The following is a 7,664-nucleotide window of genomic DNA, read 5'->3' on the forward strand; positions in this document are numbered from 1 at the left end:
CTGCGCTGGCTTTCTGGCGCAACACGGCGCGCTGAAGGTGAATATGGGCGGCGTCCGATGTCTCCTCCGCGCGCCAGAACCAGTCGTCTACCGCAGGAGCCTTAGTCTGACTCTGATGTCAAGGAGCCAGAACCGGCTGATACCCCAGTACGCACTGGAAGGGGGAGAGGTTAGTGGAGGAGTGGCGAAGCGAGTTCTGGGCCATCTCTGCCCAGGGCACGAACACCACCCTCTCCCCCGGCCGGTCCTGGCAATAAGACCACATCCTACCCACATCCTGGTTCACTCTCTCTACCTGCCCGTTACCCTTGTGGTGAAAACCCGAGGTAAGGCTAATCGAGACCCCAGACGTTCCATGAATGCCCTCAAGACCCTCGAAGTGAACTGGAGACCCCGATCAGACACTATATCCTCAGGCACCCTGTAGTGCCGTAAACAAGGCCTCCGCAGTCTGTAGGGCCGTAGGGAGACCGGGCAAAGGGAGGAGATGGCAGGACTTAGAAAAACAATCCACAACAACCAGGATCGTGGTGTTACCCTGTGAGGGAGGAAGATCGGTAAGGAAATCCACCGACAGGTGCGACCAAGGCCGTTGTGGAATGGGTAAGGGGTGTAACTTACCTCTGGGCAGGTGCCTAGGAGCCTTACACTGGGCGCACACCGAGCAGGAGGAAACATAAACCCTCACGTCCTTGGCCAAGGTGGGCCACCAGTACTTCCCACTCAAAAAGTGCACTGTCCGACCGATACCTGGACAACCAGAGGAGGGTGACGTATGAGCCCAATAAATCAGCCGGTCACGGACAGCAGACGGAACGTACAGACGCCCTGTGGGACACTGGAGGGGAGCGGGCTCTGCACCTAACGCCTGCTCAATGTCCGCGTCCAGCTCCCACACTACCGGCGCCACCAGGCAGGAGGCCGGGAGTATGGGGGTGGGATCCATGGGCCGCTCCTCTGTGTCATACAGCCGAGACAGTGCGTCTGCCTTCACGTTCTGGGAACCTGGTCCGTAAGAAAGGGTGAAAACAAAACGGGTGAAAAACATGGCCAACCTTGCTTGGCGAGGGTTCAGTCTCCTCGTTGCCGGGATTTATTCCAGATTGCTGTGTTCAGTTCAGATGAGAAAAGGGTGTTTAGCCCCCTCAAGCTGTCTCCACGCCTTCAAAGCCTTGACGACAGCCAACAGCTCCCGGTCGCCCATGTCATAGCTTCGCTCCTCCGGGCTGAGCTTCCTTGAGAAGAAGGCACAGGGGCGGAGCTTCGGTGGCGTACCTGAGTGCTGAGAGAGCACGGCTACTATCCCAGCCTCGAACGCCAAAGAGGGATCCGGATGGGCCAGCATGAGAGCCGAGGTAAACAGAGCCTGTAGGTGACCAAAAGCCCTGTCCGCCTCAACTGACCACTGCAAACGTACCTGGCCCCCCTTCAGCAGTGAGGTAATGGGAGCCGCTACCTGACCAAAACCCTGGGTAAACCTCCGGTAGTAATTGGCAAACCCTAGAAACCGCTGCACCTCCTTTACCGTGGTGGGAGTCGGCCAATTACGTACGGCTGAAATGTGGTACCCTAGGAAGGAGACGGACTGCTGGAAGAACAGGCATTTGACAGCCTTGACGCACAGGTCATGCTCCAACAGTCGACCAAGTACCTTGCGCACCAGTATATATCAGAATGTCATCAATATACACCACTACACCCTGCCCGTGCAGGTCCCTGAAAATCTTGTCTACAAAGGCTTGGAAGACTGATGGAGCATTCACCATCCCATACGGCATGACGAGGTACTCATAATGCCCTGAGGTAGTACTGAATGCCGTCATCCACTCGTCTCCCTCCTGGATATGCATCAGGTTGTAAGCGCTCCTGAGATCTAGTTTGGTGAAGAAGCGCGCCCCGTGCATTGACTCAATCGCTGTGGCTATGAGAGGTAGCGGGTACCTCACAGTGATCTGGTTTAGGCCGATAGTCAATACACAGGCGCAGACTTCCTTCCTTCTTCTTCACAAAAAAGAAACTCGAGGAGGTGGGTGAACTGGAGGACCGAATGAACCCCTGATGCAGGGATTCGGAGACATATGTTTCCATAGCTGCAATCTCCGCCTGTGACACGTGACTCCTGGGAAGTGCGGCGTCTACCAGGAGATTTATCGCACAAACCCCCCACGATGGGGTGGTAATTCAGTCGCCTTCTTTTTGGAGAAGGCGAAAGCCAAATCGGCATAATCGGGGGGAAAGCGCACGGTGGAGACCTGGTCTGGACTTTCCACTGTTGTATCACCCATGAAAACCCCTAAACATCTCCCCGAGCACTCTCGCGACCACCCAGGGAGAGCCCATTGTTGCCAAGTAACAGTGGGGTCATGACAGGTTAACCAGGGTAGGCCTAGCACCACGCGAAACGCAGAAATGAGTCAATGAGGAAGAGACAGATTCTATCCTTCTGACCCCCCTGCGTCACCATGCCCAGGGGAGCGGTGGCCTCCCTAATCTACCCTGACCCTAATGGTCGACTATCTAAGGCGTGAACTGGGAAGGGCATAGCCACTGGACTAATGGGGATCCCTAAACTATGGGCGAATGATCTGTCTATAAAATTCCCAGCCGCGCCTGAATCGATGAGCGCCTTATGCTGGGAATGCGGGGAAAACTCAGGAAAAGTAACGTACAAAAACATGTGTGCAACAAAGGGCTCTGGGTGAGAATGGTGCCGGCTCACCTGGGGTGACGCCAGAGTACCCTGCCTGCTGCCTCGACCCCCAGAGGAACCAATCCAGCACCGACCGGCAGTGTGACCTCTGCGGCCACAGATTGTGCGCGAGAAGGAACCTCCTCCGGTCTCCCTGAGCGCAGCACCTCCCAGCTCCATGGGCATCGGAGAGAGGGGGTACTGGGGGAAGGAACTGACAGACCCCGCTCTGAACGTCAGCGGGTAGCCAGCAGGTTATCCAGCCGAATGGACAGGTCCAACAGCTGGTCAAAGGTGAGGGTGGTGTCCCTGCCAGGCCAACTCCCGACAGACTTCCTCGCGCAAACTGCAGCGGTAGTGGTCCCTGTTGTTCCATCCCGCGCCGGCAGCCAGGGTCCAAAAGTCCATTGCGAACTCCTGCCCGCTCCTCGTCCCCTGCCTCAGGTGCAAGAGACGTTCACCCGCCGCTCTACCCTCGGGCTGGTGGTCGAAGACTGCCTGGAATCGGCGGGTAAAATCCTCAAAGTGGTCCAGCACCGCATCTCCTTCTCCCCACACAGCGTTGACCCACTCCAGGGCTTTCCCCGAGAGGCACGAGACGAGGGCTGACACCCTCGGAGCCGGGTGGACGGTCGCCAGATATAAATCCAGCTGTAGCAGGAAACCCTGGCAGCTTGCGGCCGTCCCATCGTACTCCCTGGGAAGTGCGAGACGAATCCCACTGGAACCGGGTGTGGAGGGGGTGAGTAGTGGAGACCCCTGTTATGCTGGTGAGGGCGCTGGAGGGACTCTGTCTCTCCCAGCGATCCATTGTCTGGTTGACGCTGTCCATGGTGGCGCCGAGATGGTGAATCAACACCCTGTGCTCCCGGACGCGCTCCTCGACTCCGCTATCAGATGTACCTGCCCCTGCTGACTCCATACTCGGGTGTGGAATTCTGTAAGGTATGCGTAACTGGCTGCAGGGAAGTCAGGCGCAGGAGACCAGAATTGGGTAGCAAATGGAGCCCTTTATTACGGAACAGACACACGGCACTAAGAACAATAAACAAATACGGGTTGACATAACCCGGCGCATACCAGTCTGACGTACACATACACGTAACAACAAACAATTCCACACACAGACATGGGGGGAACAGAGGGTTAAATACACTTCAAATAATGAGGGAATGTTAACCAGGTGTGTGGGAAAACAAGACAAAACAAATGGAAAATGAAAAGTGGATCGGCGATGGCTAGAAGACCGGTGACTTCGACCGCCGAACAAGGAGAGGAACCGACTTCGGCGGAAGTCGTGACAATAGGCATCACTAGTTGGCAAACAATCAAATGAAACACACTGAGCTTTTCTAACAGATAAAGAAGCAAAGGTTGTGCAACTTGGCTGACATTCTGCATAACTGTACAACATTGACTTAAGAGTAATGTTGATGAACTAGTGGATTGTGGATTAATGTTGACAGAAAAGCTAGACCTCCATACCGAAGGACATCCATACAGTCACTTAACTGGTTGATTGACTACAGCTGTGTGATCAATGTGTCATAACTGCAAATACAGCTATGTACTTTACATTTTAATTGCACTAACATTGAAGGAGCTAGATATCAACTGTCAACTCTACGCAGAAGTCTGCCTACTAAACAGTCCCTCAAGTGCAAGATGGCAGTCTGCATGCACCCCATAATAATACTGTAATGAAACAGGCACAAACCCTAAACCTTCTGCGGAAAAAAACACTGTTCCACAAAGCATGCTCATGTGGCAGAGTCAATATCCACACTTATAAACCCAGGGTCACTACACAACTCTCTCTTTTCAAAGAGTGTGTCCTCGTGCTGGCCCATGGCTCATAGGAACTCGCACACCGGCCAATCACATGCACTGTTGTGGATGCGAGGTCCGATCACTTCTGACACCAATGAAACAGCTCGAACTCTCAACCTTCTGGCCCGAAGCCCAGTTCGCCATCAACTGCACCACAAAAGCATGCTCATGTGGATGAGATGATTAGTCTGGCTGACACCAGCTCTCTAAGTCCTTGGGCTTGTTTCAAGCGGATCATTTTTGTCCATCGTTGGTCACCGCCTTTCAAAGTGTGATGCATTATGGGGATAAAAACTGTCCGACTTCCACCTATGTCTACTGAATTAATTTTTACAACAACTATGTTATCAATGGTCATGAAGTTGACAGCAGATGACTGATATTTTCTACAGTTGATCCTCACCAGCTGCAACTTGCCGCCATCACCTGCATTGTGGAAGGCTATATTATCAACCAATCACTAGGGTGTTTTTGACTCATGCAAATGGAACCAGTGAACAAAAGTCCGACTTTCGGCTGTGCACATTCACCTCCCACGACTTCACTCCTCGACTTTCATCTGCAGTCGGTTGCTTCAGCCTCACCACTCAAACAAGCCCCTTGACTTACAGCAGAGAGGAAGAGGCGAAGCGAGATACTCAACAAAAAAGTTAATAGCAGTACACTTATTTTATTGAATCGAAGTTTCATAATGGTTAGATTACGAATGCACTGACATACTGAAAGTGGACATGAGGCATTTCTGCAACTTTGAAAAAAACGACTTTATATCATAGTTGTGCATGTTAACACGTGTATCTGCCCTCTCATTGGCTAGTATGGTCCCACCTGATCGTGCCTCATCCCAACTGCCTCAACATAAAGTGTTGGTCCCATTTTTCATGAGCTGAAATAAAAGATCCCTAAAATTTCATACGAAAAACGTATTTCTTTCAAATTTTGGGCAACATTTGTTTACATCACTGTTAGTGAGCATTTCTCACTTGCCAAGACAATCCATCCACCTGATAGGTGTGGCATAAAAGGCCAATAAAAGGCCATGCTAAAATGTGCAGTTATGTCACACAACACAATTCTCTCAAGTGTTGAGGGAGCATGCAATTGGCATATTGACTGCAGAAATTTTCACCAGAGCTGTTGCCAGAGAATTGTATGTAAATATCTCTACCATAAACCGCCTCCAACGTCGTTTTAGAGAATTTGGTAGTACGTCCAACTGGCCTCACAAACGCAGACCACGTGTAACCACGCCAGCCCAGGACCTCCAAATCCATCCCGCAGGCTTCACCTGCGGGATGGTCAGAGACCAGCCACCCGACAGCTGATGAAACTGTGGGTTTGCACAACCGAAGAATTTCTGCACAAACTGTCAGAAACCATCACAGGGAATCTCATCTGCGTGCTCGTCGTCCTCATCAGGGTCTTGACCTGACTGCAGTTTGTCGTCGTAACCGACTTTAGTGGGCAAATGCTCACCTTCGACGGCCACTGGCACGCTGGAAAAGTGTGATCTTTACAGATAAATCCTGGTTTCAATTGTGCTGGGGAGATGGCAGAGAGCGTGTATGGCGTCGTGAGTGCGAGCAGTTTGCTGATGTCAACGTTGTGAACAGTGCCCCATGGCGGCGGTGGGGTTATGCTATGGGCAGGCATAAGCTACAGACAACAAACACAATTGCATTTTACCGATGGCAATATGAATGCACAGAGATACCGTGACGAGATCCTGAGGCCCATTCTCGCGCCAGAACAGAAACAGAACAGTCACGGTCTGTCCTTTTGAGTTTTGATTGATTGAGTCTTTACCTGACAAAATAATGGTAGGACATATCTGTCCCGTAAGAGCTTTTGTGCCGAACCCACCACAGTGTTTCAGGTGTCAAGCTTATGGTCATGTTGCAGCACTGTATAGGAGGGAGATTCCTAGATGTGAAAAGTGTGCATGAGGACATGGGACAAAATAATGTGTAGAATCGGTGAAAAAAGCAGTATGCGTTAACTGTAGGGGTGCCCATATTGTTGGGATCAGAAGTGTCCGGTGCGAGAGGCAGGTTGAGGTTGCCAGGGTCAGAGTTGTACAGAAGATGTAGTATGCTGAGGCAGTGAAGAAAGTAGTGGAAGATGGGTCAAGATTGAGAGATCCTAAGAGGCTCCCAGTGCAGGGCTCAAAACAGCGACCAAAACAATCCCGTTTGCAACCTTTTGACTTGGTAGTGTGAAACCAATTTTTAAATTAGATCGCTAGGGTGCCAGTGGATTTTTTTTTTAGCTGATCACATTAGTATTTGGTTCACAAATTGCTCCTTTTTTATTGATTTATTCAAACAGTAATGTGCAATTGAGCAAAAATAAACTATATGAATTATCTGCCTTTCCCTGTTTTACTGTTGGCTACTGTGTGAGCAAGCCACTCCCTACTGTGTGCACATTTCTCACCTCTTAATATTGAGTTCATGGCACCACTTTACAACCAGAGTAGCTTGTTTAGGCCTAGCACTGCAAAGATTTTGTAGGAAATTACATTTACCGATAGCCATGGAGTCTATTTGATTCATCTATCTAGCAACATTATCATATTCAGAGTTAGCAATCTAGCTAAGTGTTTTGAGTTCCCAATTCCTCAAGTGGTGAATAATATAGCCTAGGCCAATATGCACAAAGATATATCTGATAATTCTGGATCCTCCAGTGTGGCGCAGCGGTCTAAGGCACTGCATTGTCACTACAGCCTTGGGTTCGATCCCAGCCGGCCGTGACCTCGAGCCCCATAGGGCGACGCACAATTGGCCCAGCGTCGTCCGGTTAGGGGAGGGTTTGGCCAGGGGCATTTCCTTTGCTCATCGTGCTCTAGAGACTCCTTGTGGCGGGCCGGGCGCCTGCAAGCTGACTTTGGTTGTCAGTTGGACAATGTTTCCTCCAACACATTGGTGCAGCTGGCTTCCCGGTTAAGCGAGCAGTGTTGCTTGGCAGATCATGTTTCGGAGGACGCATGACTCTTGACCTTCGCTTCTCACCAGTCCATTGGGGAGTTGCAGCAATTGGGATAAAAATGAATAACAAAATGCATTCCCTGGATATGTTAGATGAAATACCTCAGTTGTCGTACTTGTCCCTGGAAAAATAATTGTTGATTGTCTACAAAAAA

This window comes from Oncorhynchus clarkii, chromosome 29, assembly GCF_045791955.1.
Source record: "Oncorhynchus clarkii lewisi isolate Uvic-CL-2024 chromosome 29, UVic_Ocla_1.0, whole genome shotgun sequence".
Taxonomy (NCBI): domain Eukaryota; kingdom Metazoa; phylum Chordata; class Actinopteri; order Salmoniformes; family Salmonidae; genus Oncorhynchus; species Oncorhynchus clarkii.